At 43.2% G+C, this 16,552-nt stretch overlaps 1 protein-coding gene across 1 annotated transcript in view; it reads right to left on the bottom strand.

Moving 5' to 3' along the window:
- EMP3 (epithelial membrane protein 3 (MAM blood group)) overlaps positions 1 to 3,219 on the bottom strand; it is a 35,535-nt gene extending 32,316 nt beyond the window's left edge. Inside the window, exon 1 of the mRNA XM_075605365.1 lies at positions 3,054 to 3,219. The gene's annotated coding sequence lies outside the window, so the exon portion shown is untranslated. The remainder of the gene's footprint in view (positions 1 to 3,053) is intronic.
- Positions 3,220 to 16,552: the final 13,333 nt, after the last annotated feature.

Here is a 16,552-nt window from a genome sequence, read left to right as displayed (position 1 = left end):
CACAGATTGCAGGATTTCCATCTTACGTTTCTTTGCGTTAATGTAGCAAGGTCTTTGCTCCATGTTTTGCGCTGGCTGTGTCACCAGGAGATTTGCTAAGTATCAGTAGGAGGAGCTAGGGAGGAATTACATGATGCACAGATCATAATTGGATGCATTAAACGCTGTCTCCACGCGCCATGATTTTATCTTGTACTTGCATCAAAACTATCCGCCAGCTTTGAGGGGGCATGCACTTCTCTGGTTAACAATTTCCGTTGAATGTAGGAAACACTTTCTTACATTTGATGCAAACACGAGCAGAAATACAACAGTGCGTCAAAACAACGTTCTATTCACACTTTCTTCTCGTTGATCAGCCCCAATATGTCAGGGGCCTGCCTCCATGTCACAAGAGCTGTCAGGCCCTTGTATCCAAGTCTCCCAACTGCAAAATTAGGGCAAAAATGGAACAACAACGTTTACTGGATTCATGAAAGAAAATAAATCCCATTGTGGGATTTTCACATTGGTAAAAATAGTTCCTTTTTTATTATCTACTTTTGCCCTAGTGTTGCAGCTCGGACACGTGTCTACATATTCCCCTCTGTGTCTATGTATCAACGTAAACATGGAGACATTCTGAAGCAAAAACACTGCACTCGGGGTAATAAAAAATGTACTATTGCTTTACCTAAAACTTTTTTCTTTGATATATCACATTCGGTTGTTTTTTTTACCTCAAAATTTCCCCACTTTTGTCTAGCTGCTTTTATCCCCATTATCCCCCCCATATTGTATTTGTTGTGTTTGTCAAGCCCTGCACATCTTAGGCCGTGCCTATAGTGCCGTCGTTGGCGACGGCGACACAGCGGGTGACATCGCCGTCGCCACCGGCAAAAGTTATGTTTCGCCGGGCGGCGGGGTCGCGGGATTCCGGCAATTTGATTTGTTCAAGGGCCGTCACGTGACGCGACGGCACTTGAAAAATCAAATTTTGCCAGCTTCAGATTTTCGCGACGACGGCGTCGCTTGTCGCCGTCGCTTGTCGCCGTCGCGTGCACTATAAGTGCACTATAAGTACACATGGCAGCGGCAATGTATTTGTTTTCGGCCGACGTCGCGTCACCGGCACTATAAGCGCGGCCTTATTGGCACTATATATAAATAAAATGATACATACATAAACCTCTTGACACAATGAAGTCACAAACAACTGTTCTTGAAATATTATCATGATTAGATTAGCACGAATGGCTAGGGGTCATTTTTACGTGTTTTTCATGACATTTGTACCGAATAATTAAGTCAAGTCGGGTTACTTTAGTTCTTTAGGAAATGGCTACACGCCCTATAATATGTTACTTTGGTGTCCTCCCTTCAGTCTGCAACAAGTCTGCATAGCAGAAGCAAGCTCTGCCACATCATGACAGAGGAAACAAGCAGCCAGCACGTGGAGAGGAAAAGACAGTACTGTACAAATGTAACAGAGAGGAAGTCATTGAGTACATGAGGCACGCCAAATACATTAACTCTAACTCAATCAATTCTTTGTCATCTGGATAGTCTAGGTATAATTTCCTGAAGACCAAGTGTTGCCAGGAAGCGCATGGGTATGTAAAAAGCACCAATTTCAGCCATGGCATCACAAAAAAGTGGGTCTTTGTAGTGTACCAAAGCTTGCACCCGTCACTTCTGGTGCATAATTAAGAAGTGTTCTTAAATTAAGAACAGCCATTAATCAAATTCTAAATTAGCTGCTAATATAAGATAGGTGCAATTTAACATGTGAATGCCCACATTGAGCTCATTTACATGAATTTGGCAGAGATACGCCTCCACTCAAGTCCTTTGGTTAATGTGCCCCACGCAAACAGTGTTTTGCGCCGATTTTTGGCTGACTCTTATTTTTATGAGGCACAAACCACCATATAGCGCCTGCGCAATGAGTTGACGCTACAACTCCACTGTCGTTAGCTAACTCTAAATCGGTCCCTGTGTCTTGGATTCAAGGAAATTAATCACAACCTGCAAAGACGTCAGTATGTTAATAAGAAACCCTAAAATAGAATTAGGAGGCTTGTAGAATTCTAAATGCTGAATTGATCCTTTTGCATGGTAAAGTAGTTCCATAACATATGACAAACTTCAAATAATATGAGATGAACAAAACTGCAGCCAGCAGCTAATATCTGCAACTGCATAAGTGAATCAGGGATTCCTAGTAAAGATGTTGGATTTGGACCAGAAGGTTGTTGGTATTATTAATCCCAGTTTTGAACATTACACTTGATAATTGATTGTGAGTCCCTGGAATACCAAGAACTCTGCTGGCCAAAGCAGAAATCCCACTTAACTTCCACGAGTTGCATATACCTCCAGGATCGAAAGAGTGTAACAAGTGACCACTAAACACACAGTTACACAGTAATGCTGTATGTAAATATAGGCCCATGAATGTTTTCACAGTAGCATCACTGGGAAAAAATGTTCCTACGAAACATGACGATGTGAAGTATAAATGATGAATGTACCAGTTAGTTTTCCTAAACTGGAGGAATCAGACATACTTCAAGCCACAGGAGAGAAAAGGCAACACACTACACATTCCACAGACTACATTTAGTGTCTCCCTGCAGCACTAAGGCCCCTCTGTCCCCAAACTATTATTATAGTATATTTGTAAATCACCAACATACAGTATTCCGCAGCGCGGTACTATTTGCAGTGTCTGTTACTTTTTTTCTTGTGGCTAAAAAAAGATGAAGAAAAGTGAGAAGAACTGAACTTAAAGTGGCAGAAATGCAAGCAGGACAGAGATCTTCTGCTTACAAGTTGTTTGTTTCATTTTAATCCCAAAAGATGCACATTTAGTTCTTTCAAACTAATCAAGCAAAAAGAATAAAAGGAAATCTAAAGTTAGGAAACTTTAGTTTTTTTTCTGATTACATATATATTTTTTTTAAAGATATATGATAACCGATAAAGAACACTCCTGGAATTGGAATTGTCCAGTACCCAGCACTGAAGAAGTTAAAGCCAAGTAACAGAAAAAAAAAAATTATGTATCTTACCGTTAGGATGAATGCAGCGTAAGGAAGAAGTCTCTGTAAATGTGCTTTTTGTGCACTCTTTGCTTCCTTTCTCTCTCTTTCCTTGCCCTCTGTGCAACTCTTTAGCTATCTGTAGTTCTCTGTTCACGTAGAAGTGATGTCTCGAGTGGGAGTACACATTAAATTGTTTGTACAGGGGCACTCCTCCCCTCTTCCCAATACTGATGGAGACCTATACCCTCCCATCCCACACCCATTTGAACCACATGTCAAAGAGAACTGTGCTAACCATATTAATCACATCCCCCCTCACCCTCCTTCCCCCTTTGAAACTGGGCAGCTGTCCAGCACTCTCATTCTACAACTTTTTCTCTGTGTCTTTGACAGATGTTTTTGGTTAAGTTAGGACCATATCCAGTAAAGCTAAAGTAGGCGGCAGAGGGAAGGAGTGGTCACAGATTGTAAAAAGTTGGTTCTGGTTTTGTATCCTTTGGATATTTTTCAGAGATATAAAAAAAAAAACATAATCTTCATATTTTGACAGTAGATAATATACACTAATTGTAGAGCAAAAAAAAGCCTCAAGCATTATAAATAAGTTTTTTAAGGACAGTCTGAATATGTAACGTTTGCCAGTACTGTACTAATCGTGCGATTTACAGAACACTTTTATTTTTCACCTTGAAGGTGGGAGGGATTTGGCTGTTGGAAAAGTCACAACACGTTCTGTGGTTTTTGAGTTTTCTGTGGCACACTTTTTTGGTTTAACAAATAGATAGCTCAATAGAAATAAACCACTGAAAATAATGACGACAGCACAATGCTACAGTAACTGTCAGAGACTCTCTGCAAGTATGTTAACATGAGAAACACCATGCTACACTGTATATTGAAATAGAAAAGGTGTTTACATTAAAGACTCTTGTAGTTAGTGGTAACATACGTAGGCTACGATTATACCAGATGCCGCTGAGCGGCGGCGCGATCCGGTGACGTCACCTCATGCTGCCGCCGAGCGGCATCTTGATCAAGAAGAGGAGGCAGTGAGAGGAGACAGGAGAAGAGAAAAGGAGGCGTGGCGGAGGCGTGGCGGAGGCGTGGCTATGAGCGGTCCGCTCTCATTGGCTGAACCGCTCACGTGATGCGGCCGTCGCCTGCCAGAAACAATTTTTAAAAATCTCTTCAGGATTATGCGCCCTGCAGCTCCAGGCGGCGCGCACGTCGCTACAGGTATGTGTACATTAATTGTTTTTTTGTATCTTGTTTTTGAGCCGGCGTTTTTTAGGTATAATCACGGCCTTATGTGGTACCATAGCATTAAAACAATTATTTCAATCGAACTATTAAAGTAACCTCTGAGGAGTTGCGTTACCAGCTGACTATATAAATGGATCAAGGGACATATTTTTCCCTCCTATATTGCCATCAATGCCTTATAGTGCTAGAAGACACCTTACTGCCCATTCAAAAGAATAGGACATATGAAGTCTTATGGAATAGCAATGCTTAGTAAACATGGTCCAAATGCGTCCCAACACTTGTAGGGCACTCAGCAGTTTTGTAATTTATAAATAATGTTTGCAAAAGGGAACAAACTTTTGGGGACATATCACACAATAGACTTAATTTTGGTAATATGAATCTAGGTTGCTCAATGGACTCCTATGATAATACAGTATTCAGGAACTTGTTGACCTTGAAAACGAGCCTCAGAAGGACATGGCACCAAGGAGTTATTCAACCATTAGGTAACACGGTTCTAGTCTTTAACATCAAAATTCCCTATGTATACCTGGGAAGCCAGTGAATAACCACGTGGCTAAAACACCTTATGGTCCATTCACTTAAATGGGCCATATTGAGTCTTACGGCTTAGCACCACAAAGTACATATAGCCAAACATGTTTACAATAAATATTTCCAATAAATATTTACAATAAAACAGAGTTTCTCAAACTTTTCTTCATCATGAATCGTGAACCACTTCAATGTTTAGAATCATGTTGAAGACCTCTGTTTGTATCTATAAACTGAACCACCATAGAATAGGGAAATAGAGGAAATTCAATGCAAGTCCTAAGCAGCTGAGAGAAAAGTCCATGTAGCAGGATCTTCTTCCATTTATTGTGACAGGGACAACATTTCCATAAAAGTCTTTGTGCTTTTGATTATGACAGGAGACCCCAGAGTGTAAGTATGCAGCATCTTATGTTTTTGTTTTTTAGTTAATGTCACAGAGCAACACATTATTGCTCATTTGTGTGTCCTATTATACATCATATAACCCCATTTGAAAATATTTTGGTATTGTCTTTTGTGATGTTCTTACTGTTTAACACTGGATACGTGAAAAGTTTCAATAAACTTACAATGAGTAATATAGCACATGACACATATGTAGCACATGTACCCCCACCCTCTAGGAGATACCCGTTGCGGCTACAGGTGTTATGGTGCGGCGTACCTGTGAGGGTCCAGGAGAGCTGAGCTATCTGCGATAGGATGGAGATGGAGGCTTTTGATGACCTCTGATGTTCTGTTCAGCGCCTCCAGCTTCAGTAGGCTCTAAGTATTTTAGAGACAGTCCTCTCTGAAGTAACTCTCATACACCCATGCTCACTTATTAGAATCCAGGCAGGTGTAAAAAGGAACAAGGACTTTATTTGCAGTCACTATAGTAGATGGGAATACAGTGTATGCAAGGGCTCAGAGGATCCCAGGCCTCTGGATGGTGCGTGCTCTCCAAATGTGGAGCCTTAGATATAGCTGAGCAAGCCAGCCCTTAAGGGCCTGGCTGATCTCTACCTCCCTGCAGAGAGGAGACAGGTTCCACACCTCCACTCTGTTGGAAGGGTGGAAGAGAACTCTCTACATTTGGCACTACCCCCCTGAGGAACCAGAAGGGGAGGGCTCAATATCTGCACCCTGATAGGCTACGCATAGACCATGAGTCACCATCACCTTTACTGTCACTCAGGGAGGAGCATGAGGGGGTCAATTACCCACAGGACTGCCTGTCACAGCATAGACTGCTAAGGACTTATGTGACAGGGGGGAAAGAGAGGCAGGCTGGACTAACCATGTTACACATAATACTCACTGTTCTCTTTTGTTCTTGATATATTTGCCTCTAGACTTGCAATAGAAGTCTAATTAATCTACTGCCAGTATGGATTTTGAGCAGGATGCATCTTTTAATGGGACAATTGAACTGGGGATGAATAATATTTTTGCAACTCACAAATATTTTAGGCTTACATTCTACAAACATAAAACAATAAGGTTTTTTTCTTTTATAGAACCTAAGGAGATAATTCCGTATAATTCGAAGTGGCTGCTTTTGACAATATAGAAAAGAACACTAATAGCCAGATGTTATAAGCTCTGTTTGCCTATATAACCTAGATTAAAGTTAGGTTAACAATAACGCCTATTCGCTAAAGCTAATAACCTCGAACATTAACAGTGCTCCTCCTTAAATAACGTGTGGTTGTTTTGTTTCCGGCTGTTAGTGGTAAATATATCTATTTAGTTAACGTCATGTTATTTGCCTGAGTTAGCAGAGCTACACGCATCTGAGCCTCAATTAAATAAAATAAAGAATGTAATTAGCAGGATTTTTGTGGCTGCAAATAAATGGGACATTGGGTTTTTTAATTGTCATCAATGTTACGGTAGGGGTAAATGTGACTGCTTTTAATAAGGGTCAAGCCTGCCATTACCCCTACCTGTCAGTAATACATCTGTATTATGGTTATATATATACAGTATATATGTTTTGTAAGCCTGGTTGTAGCACTTCAGGAACCAGGGGTTAATGGGATGTTCCGCTGGAATGTTGCAAAGTGGTCTGTGACCTTTCCAAGTAACTCTTTGCATTTAACTGTGTTTGTTGTTTCACTTCCCTCCACCAATCAGTGGCTGGGTCATATTGCAAACACTTGGGGGGAGAGAGACCCCTAGCTAGATCATATAAGCTCAGCTCAGTTTTAGCTGTGAGTTCAGAGTTCTTTAGCAAAGGCAGCTGGAAAGAAGCTGTGAGGAACTGTGAGAAACTGAAGCGGACGCTGCAGGAACAAAGATCAGGGAAAATCTCTTTAGGGAGGTCCCTGCACCCAAGTTTATAGGGTAACCCCAATTTCCCAGTTGTAAGTGCTTGTGTTGATTTACTGTAAATAGTTGTTTCTTTTTCCAATAAAGTAATTTTATAAACTTTGTGTTTCTGTCTGGCAAATTGATCCCTGGTATGATAGTCATGGTCTCCTGTGACAATCAAAATCTGCCACACGTTTCTACCTTAGAAATTTGGCAAAAGAGACTTTAGAAAGAGTCTTTGCCGAGTCTCTTTTTTGCCTAGCTGTCAGCCTGCTATATCTTTTTATATTGAAGCTCTATTTTTTTGTATATGTAGCCCTGTGTGGTTTGGGCTATAGGTCTGCCCTCCACCTGGCGGTTAAACCTGCGTAAGGGCAGGTTTGCCAGGAGCTATCATGGGTTTTCCCCACTTCATGCTGTGCAGTGAGTCAGTGAAGGCAGTGTCATCAGGCTCTGTGTCCAATTAGAAGACACAGGGGTGGTGCCTGCTGGAGCTACTTATTGCATAGCACTTCCTATTTAGTTGAGTCTGTCCCCAGAGTGAAAGGGACAAGGGTGACACAGACCAAGCTGCCAGGACTGGCAGGCTTGAGGCCTCCTTACGGGGAGTCAGAAGGTGCACCCCATACCTCCTATCCTGCATAGAGGAAAGGGGAAGAGCTGGACCCACTCTCGGTGCCCTAGGCTGGGAGTGAGGTCAGGGACATCCTGGAGGAAGACAGCCTGCAGTGTAATCTGGCTGCTGAATAGAGAAGACCAATAAAGACTGTACTTTTACTTATACTCCTGCCTGAGAGTGAAGTGTATCGGGAGGAGGTGAAAGGATATTCTCCTGTAGATACTTCCACCCCATACAGCTGGGGGCTGCAGGAGATGGAGGCGCTGCACCAGAAGCCTGTCCTGTTCTCCCCCGTGTCATCGCGGGAGACTCAGGCCCAGCAGGTATGCACCACACAAAGACACGTAGTCTGAGCATTAGGTTCCCAATGAGACCCTATCTGAGATTGGGGGGTGGGGAGGGGGGGAGAATAAGGGTTACATATATATTTTCTATGCACTCTTTGTTGACCTTTTTATATGTATTGATACATTGTTTATAACTTTTTCTATTGTAAGATTATTGACTTTTTAAAATCCAATTTAAATCATTGTAAATATATTTATTATATATGACAACTTAATTGGTTGTTTATTTTTTTTATCCTGACACATGTCCCTTCACATTTCCATAGTATTGCACAGTGGCTTAGGGGGAATGCCACTTGGATAATGTTTTATTTATTTTTGTTTTTATTACAGTTTTTGTACATGTTTATTGTCTTTTCTTTATACTGAGATGTTAGCGTGTATAGTCTTGATTGCCATCATATTTCTACCTGCCATGGTAGCGCATATCAACTTTGAGTAGATAAAGTATGATGTGCACCAACCATGATATGAGCATGATGATGGAACCAGTGCTCCAGGGTCACTGTCTTCTACCTTTACTTGACAACCTGAGATGCAATTACACTTCCAAGAATCTCACCAGCCTTTTGTGGAGTGCTGATGGAGCCAAATATTGCCAGAAATGTAATTTGTTAAGACAGGAGTAGTGGACGGGGCAAAGTTGGAGAGGACCATCAAGAAATGGCCAATCTGTTAACAGCAGAAAAAAACACACAGGTAATTAAATAAAGGATGAGATGTAAACTCAGTATTGAGTTGTATCTAGAGACCTGTGGTAAAGTTTGGAGAAGTGACCTATGTGGCACTGAAAGCTCACAAACAGTCAGTTCTATACTTTATTGTTATGGAAAGCCAATTAAATGTATCAGAGTAATGTTTTTTGCACTACCGAAGAGAAACGAGCAGCCTGTGGGTTTTCAACATCGTCTTGATAACTTGTTCCTATTATGTATACAATTGAGGTGGGTTTGCTGTGTGGTGGATCTTGATTTTGTGCCCTATTTGGTGTGTAAGTGAAACAGAATAGTACTCGTAGGAATGCCACAGCTCTGCCCGGTGATAAGCCCTGACAAGTCTGGAAGTAAAAGAAAGTTTATCATCTGCAGTATGTTGGCAGAGGTTCAGATAGCTTCAGCTTCCTTACAACCAGCTAGGTTATCCTGACCGCTTATTGTAGCATGAGCAGCTTTCCCCAGCTTCCAGCTTCTGGACCTGTCAACATCAGAATGTGACAAGGAGTCATTTTATTAGCAGTTTATGTCATTCTTTTTTTTTTGTAGCTATTAAAGGAAAGCTAATTTATGTATGTTTGAGTAAAATTGCACCCTCACACCACACAGAATTATAAAGAGCTTTAAAGCATTCATTTAAAAAAAAATCTACATTTTTAAGGGACTCACAAAAATATTTGTTACATCTGAAAAATGTTAAACCTTGCGAACTTCACATTACAGTATTTATTCAGGATCAGGAAAAGGAAAGCAAAGGCAATTTATACAGACTTTTTTTTCAGACCTGTTATGTGTAAAATGAGAGTATTAGCATGTGCCATTATCGTGTGGTATAACCTTTTCGCAACCAGAGGGGTCTGAAACATTGATTTTCAATGCGTTACTGACCCATCTGGCAGAGAATGAGGAGGGACTGCTCCCTTCTTTGTCAAAACGCTGTCTGTGCGAAACGCGTCAGGGACTTTGCTGTGTCTGCCGTGCAGTACCTGGAGGGGCCAATAAAAAGTTTTTAGCCAGCACTGCAATCTAGCCCTTGTCTTCTTGTCCTACGGATCTGTGCACCATTTCTCTACCTGCTTTGTAGCTGGACATGTCTTTATATGATTATCCTACTGTTGTTGGAAATGACTTTCTCCATGTCCTGCCAACTCTATAAATAGTAAAGGGATTTATAATCAGTGCACTGTACTACAGTTAGAAAGAGATTATTTAGTAAGCAGCCCTGTATATATTATGAACAATATATAAAAATTATTGCTAGAATTAGCATGGAGTACATGTCTCCCTTTTCACTTTGCTTTAGTTGCGCATGTGCTAATTGTCTTATCATTGTGCAACTAGAGGTTGTCCAGTGAAACTCAAGCACTCAATATAGGGTAAAGTAATAATATCCTCTGATGTGACATGTTACTCAAACTAGATATCATATCGTATAACTGTTACAGGAAATCAAACAGGAAGCCACTGACAATATATCTGATGTGAGGATCTTGTTGTGTATGCGCTTTCAAGTCCACGTGTTCTAGATACAGTATGTCCATTGGGCACTATATAGTCTCAACCAGCCATATGTAATACCATATATGTATATAGCTTCAATAACATTAAAAAGCCAGCAAAGAATTCCGCACACTTACAAGAGTTTTAATTATTTATTGTATTAAAGGAATAAAACTTCACAGTAAAATACTTTGCAGATGTTAACCTATAGATGTACTGGTAATAAACACACCCTCATTATACCATATATTAGGTGATATCTTTCTATGTGCTCTTAGTATTTAACTAAATCCCTTTTTATTTAAATATTTTTCTTTAGTAAAATGTATTTTATTTAAAGCATGCTACTTGTCTCAGGCTAGTATTATGTAATTATGTGCCACTTTCACTAAATACAAAAGGCATTGTAATGTGTAGTTCCAAGCTACTGTACATACCAAATTCACAGATCACAGTTACATTTGTTAAAATATTTATGTAATTTGCCATGTTTAATAAACACATAAAATAAAGAAAAGATTTCAAGGTCCGGTGATGTAAAGGCGCTGTGATGTAAAGGCGTTGTGATGTAAAGGCGCTGTGGTGTAAAGGCGCTGTTGTATAAAGGCGCTGTTGTGTAAAGGCGCTGTGATGTAAAGGCGCTGTGGTGTAAAGGTCCGGTGATGTAAAGGTCCGGTGATGTAAAGGTGCTGTGATGTAAAGGTTCGGTGATGTAAAGGTGCTGTGGTGTAAAGGTCCGGTGATGTAAAGGTGCTGTGGTGTAAAGGTTCGGTGATGTAAAGGTGCTGTGGTGTAAAGGTCCGGTGATGTAAAGGCGCTGTGGTGTAAAGGTGCGGTGATGTAAAGGTCCGGTGATGTAAAGGCGCTGTGATGTAAAGGTCCGGTGATGTAAAGGTGCTGTGATGTAAAGGTTCGGTGATGTAAAGGCGCTGTGGTGTAAAGGTCCGGTGATGTAAAGGTGCTGTGATGTAAAGGTGCTGTGGTGTAAAGGTGCTGTGGTGTAAAGGTCCGGTGATGTAAAGGTGCTGTGGTGTAAAGGTGCGGTGATGTAAAGGTCCGGTGATGTAAAGGCGCTGTGATGTAAAGGCGCTGTGGTGTAAAGGTCCGGTGATGTAAAGGCGCTGTGATGTAAAGGTCCGGTGATGTAAAGGCGCTGTGGTGTAAAGGCGCTGTGATGTAAAGGCACTGTGATGTAAAGGCGCTGTGATGTAAAGGCGCTGTGATGTAAATGCGCTGTGATGTAAAGGCGCTGTGATGTAAAGGCGCTGTGGTGTAAAGGTGCTGTTGTGTAAAGGTCCTGTGATGTAAAGGCGCTGTGATGTAAAGGCGCTGTGATGTAAAGGCGCTGTGATGTAAAGGCGCTGTGATGTAAAGGTGCTGTTGTGTAAAGGTCCTGTGATGTAAAGGCGCTGTGATGTAAAGGTCCTGTGATGTAAAGGTCCTGTGATGTAAAGGCGCTGTGATGTAAAGGCGCTGTGATGTAAAGGTCCTGTGATGTAAAGGTGCTGTGATGTAAAGGCGCTGTGATGTAAAGGCGCTGTGATGTAAAGGCGCTGTGATGTAAAGGCGCTGTGATGTAAAGGCGCTGTGATGTAAAGGCGCTGTGATGTAAAGGTGCTGTGATGTAAAGGTCCTGTGGTGTAAAGGTGCGGTGATGTAAAGGTCCGGTGATGTAAAGGCGCTGTGATGTAAAGGTCCGGTGATGTAAAGGCGCTGTGGTGTAAAGGCGCTGTGATGTAAAGGCGCTGTGATGTAAAGGCGCTGTGATGTAAAGGCGCTGTGATGTAAAGGTCCGGTGATGTAAAGGCGCTGTGGTGTAAAGGCGCTGTGATGTAAAGGCGCTGTGATGTAAAGGCGCTGTGGTGTAAAGGTCCGGTGATGTAAAGGCGCTGTGATGTAAAGGTCCGGTGATGTAAAGGCGCTGTGGTGTAAAGGCGCTGTGATGTAAAGGCGCTGTGATGTAAAGGCGCTGTGATGTAAAGGCGCTGTGATGTAAAGGCGCTGTGATGTAAAGGCGCTGTGATGTAAAGGCGCTGTGATGTAAAGGTGCTGTGATGTAAAGGTGCTGTTATGTAAAGGTGCTGTGATGTAAAGGCGCTGTGATGTAAAGGCGCTGTGATGTAAAGGCGCTGTGATGTAAAGGTCCGGTGATGTAAAGGTGCTGTGATGTAAAGGCGCTGTGATGTAAAGGTCCTGTGATGTAAAGGTGCTGTGATGTAAAGGCGCTGTGATGTAAAGGTGCTGTGATGTAAAGGCGCTGTGGTGTACAGGTCCTGTGATGTAAAGGCGCTGTGGTGTAAAGGCGCTGTGATGTAAAGGTCCTGTGATGTAAAGGTCCTGTGATGTAAAGACGCTGTGATGTAAAGGTGCTGTGGTGTAAAGGTCCTGTGATGTAAAGGTCCTGTGATGTAAAGACGCTGTGATGTAAAGGTGCTGTGGTGTAAAGGTCCTGTGATGTAAAGGCGCTGTGATGTAAAGGCGCTGTGATGTAAAGGCGCTGTGATGTAAAGGCGCTGTGATGTAAAGGCGCTGTGATGTAAAGGCGCTGTGATGTAAAGGCGCTGTGATGTAAAGGCTCTGTGATGTAAAGGTCCTGTGATGTAAAGGCGCTGTGATGTAAAGGCGCTGTGGTGTAAAGGTCCTGTGATGTAAAGGCGCTGTGATGTAAAGGCGCTGTGATGTAAAGGTCCTGTGATGTAAAGGCGCTGTGATGTAAAGGTGCTGTGATGTAAAGGCGCTGTGATGTAAAGGTCCTGTGATGTAAAGGCGCTGTGATGTAAAGGCGCTGTGATGTAAAGGCGCTGTGATGTAAAGGCGCTGTGATGTAAAGGCGCTGTGATGTAAAGGTCCTGTGATGTAAAGGCGCTGTGATGTAAAGGTGCTGTGATGTAAAGGCGCTGTGATGTAAAGGTCCGGTGATGTAAAGGCGCTGTGATGTAAAGGTCCTGTGATGTAAAGGTCCGGTGATGTAAAGGCGCTGTGATGTAAAGGTCCTGTGATGTAAAGACGCTGTGATGTAAAGGCGCTGTGATGTAAAGGTCCGGTGATGTAAAGGTCCGGTGATGTAAAGGCGCTGTGATGTAAAGGTGTTGTGATGTAAAGGTCCTGTGATGTAAAGGTCCTGTGATGTAAAGGCGCTGTGGTGTAAAGGCGCTGTGATGTAAAGGCACTGTGATGTAAAGGCGCTGTGATGTAAAGGCGCTGTGATGTAAATGCGCTGTGATGTAAAGGCGCTGTGATGTAAAGGCGCTGTGGTGTAAAGGTGCTGTTGTGTAAAGGTCCTGTGATGTAAAGGCGCTGTGATGTAAAGGCGCTGTGATGTAAAGGCGCTGTGATGTAAAGGCGCTGTGATGTAAAGGCGCTGTGATGTAAAGGTGCTGTTGTGTAAAGGTCCTGTGATGTAAAGGCGCTGTGATGTAAAGGTCCTGTGATGTAAAGGTCCTGTGATGTAAAGGCGCTGTGATGTAAAGGCGCTGTGATGTAAAGGTCCTGTGATGTAAAGGTGCTGTGATGTAAAGGCGCTGTGATGTAAAGGCGCTGTGATGTAAAGGCGCTGTGATGTAAAGGCGCTGTGATGTAAAGGCGCTGTGATGTAAAGGCGCTGTGATGTAAAGGTGCTGTGATGTAAAGGTCCTGTGGTGTAAAGGTGCGGTGATGTAAAGGTCCGGTGATGTAAAGGCGCTGTGATGTAAAGGTCCGGTGATGTAAAGGCGCTGTGGTGTAAAGGCGCTGTGATGTAAAGGCGCTGTGATGTAAAGGCGCTGTGATGTAAAGGCGCTGTGATGTAAAGGTCCGGTGATGTAAAGGCGCTGTGGTGTAAAGGCGCTGTGATGTAAAGGCGCTGTGATGTAAAGGCGCTGTGGTGTAAAGGTCCGGTGATGTAAAGGCGCTGTGATGTAAAGGTCCGGTGATGTAAAGGCGCTGTGGTGTAAAGGCGCTGTGATGTAAAGGCGCTGTGATGTAAAGGCGCTGTGATGTAAAGGCGCTGTGATGTAAAGGCGCTGTGATGTAAAGGCGCTGTGATGTAAAGGCGCTGTGATGTAAAGGCGCTGTGATGTAAAGGTGCTGTGATGTAAAGGTGCTGTGATGTAAAGGTGCTGTGATGTAAAGGCGCTGTGATGTAAAGGCGCTGTGATGTAAAGGCGCTGTGATGTAAAGGTCCGGTGATGTAAAGGTGCTGTGATGTAAAGGCGCTGTGATGTAAAGGTCCTGTGATGTAAAGGTGCTGTGATGTAAAGGCGCTGTGATGTAAAGGTGCTGTGATGTAAAGGCGCTGTGGTGTACAGGTCCTGTGATGTAAAGGCGCTGTGGTGTAAAGGCGCTGTGATGTAAAGGTCCTGTGATGTAAAGGTCCTGTGATGTAAAGACGCTGTGATGTAAAGGTGCTGTGGTGTAAAGGTCCTGTGATGTAAAGGTCCTGTGATGTAAAGACGCTGTGATGTAAAGGTGCTGTAGTGTAAAGGTCCTGTGATGTAAAGGCGCTGTGATGTAAAGGCGCTGTGATGTAAAGGCGCTGTGATGTAAAGGCGCTGTGATGTAAAGGCGCTGTGATGTAAAGGCGCTGTGATGTAAAGGCTCTGTGATGTAAAGGTCCTGTGATGTAAAGGCGCTGTGATGTAAAGGCGCTGTGGTGTAAAGGTCCTGTGATGTAAAGACGCTGTGATGTAAAGGCGCTGTGATGTAAAGGCGCTGTGATGTAAAGGCGCTGTGATGTAAAGGCGCTGTGATGTAAAGGTCCTGTGATGTAAAGGCGCTGTGATGTAAAGGTGCTGTGATGTAAAGGCGCTGTGATGTAAAGGTCCGGTGATGTAAAGGCGCTGTGATGTAAAGGTCCTGTGATGTAAAGGTCCGGTGATGTAAAGGCGCTGTGATGTAAAGGTCCTGTGATGTAAAGGTCCGGTGATGTAAAGACGCTGTGATGTAAAGGCGCTGTGATGTAAAGGTCCGGTGATGTAAAGGTCCGGTGATGTAAAGGCGCTGTGATGTAAAGGTGTTGTGATGTAAAGGTCCTGTGATGTAAAGGTCCTGTGATGTAAAGGCGCTGTGATGTAAAGGCGCTGTGATGTAAAGGTGCTGTGATGTAAAGGCGCTGTGATGTAAAGGCGCTGTGATGTAAAGGCGCTGTGATGTAAAGGTGCTGTGATGTAAAGGTGCTATGATGTAAAGGCGCTGTGATGTAAAGGTGCTGTGGTGTAAAGGTGCTGTGGTGTAAAGGTGCTGTGGTGTAAAGGTCCGGTGGTGTAAAGGCGCTGTGATGTAAAGGCGCTGTGATGTAAAGGTCCTGTGATGTAAAGGTCCGGTGATGTAAAGGCGCTGTGATGTAAAGGTCCGGTGATGTAAAGGCGCTGTGATGTAAAGGCGCTGTGATGTAAAGGCGCTGTGATGTAAAGGTGCTGTGATGTAAAGGTGCTATAATGTAAAGGTGCTGTGATGTAAAGGCGCTGTGATGTAAAGGTGCTGTGATGTAAAGGTGCTGTGGTGTAAAGGTCCTGTGATGTAAAGGCGCTCTGGTGTAAAGGCGCTGTGATGTAAAGGTCTGGTGATGTAAAGGTCCTGTGATGTAAAGGTGCTGTGATGTAAAGGCGCTGTGATGTAAAGGTCTGGTGATGTAAAGGTCCTGTGATGTAAAGGCGCTGTGATGTAAAGGCGCTGTGGTGTAAACGCGCTGTGATGTAAAGGTCCTGTGATATAAAGGCGCTGTGATGTAAAGGTCCGGTGATGTAAAGGTCCTGTGATGTAAAGGCGCTGTGATGTAAAGGCGCTGTGATGTAAAGGCGCTGTGATGTAAAGGCGCTGTGATGTAAAGACGCTTTGGTGTAAAGGTCCTGTGATGTAAAGGTGCTGTGGTGTAAAGGTCCGGTGATGTAAAGGCGCTGTGATGTAAAGGCGCTGTGATGTATAGGCGCTGTGGTGTAAAGGTCCGGTGATGTAAAGGCGCTGTGATGTAAAGGTGCTGTGATGTAAAGGTCCGGTGATGTAAAGGCGCTGTGATGTAAAGGCGCTGTGATGTAAAGGCGCTGTGATGTAAAGGCGCTGTGATGTAAAGGTCCTGTGGTGTAAAGGCACTGTGATGTAAAGGTGCTGTGATGTAAAGGCGCTGTGATGTAAAGGTCCTGTGATGTAAAGATGCTGTGATGTAAATGTGCTGTGATGTAAAGGTGCTGTGATGTAAAGGCGCTGTGATGTAAAGGTCCGGTGATGTAAAGGTCCGGTGATGTAAAGGTCCTGTGGAGTAAAGGTCCTGTG

This window comes from Ascaphus truei, chromosome 6 (assembly GCF_040206685.1).
Source record: "Ascaphus truei isolate aAscTru1 chromosome 6, aAscTru1.hap1, whole genome shotgun sequence".
Lineage (NCBI taxonomy): Eukaryota > Metazoa > Chordata > Amphibia > Anura > Ascaphidae > Ascaphus > Ascaphus truei.
The sequence above is the reverse complement of the archived record's forward strand: the minus strand, read 5'-3'. Positions and strand labels throughout refer to the sequence as shown.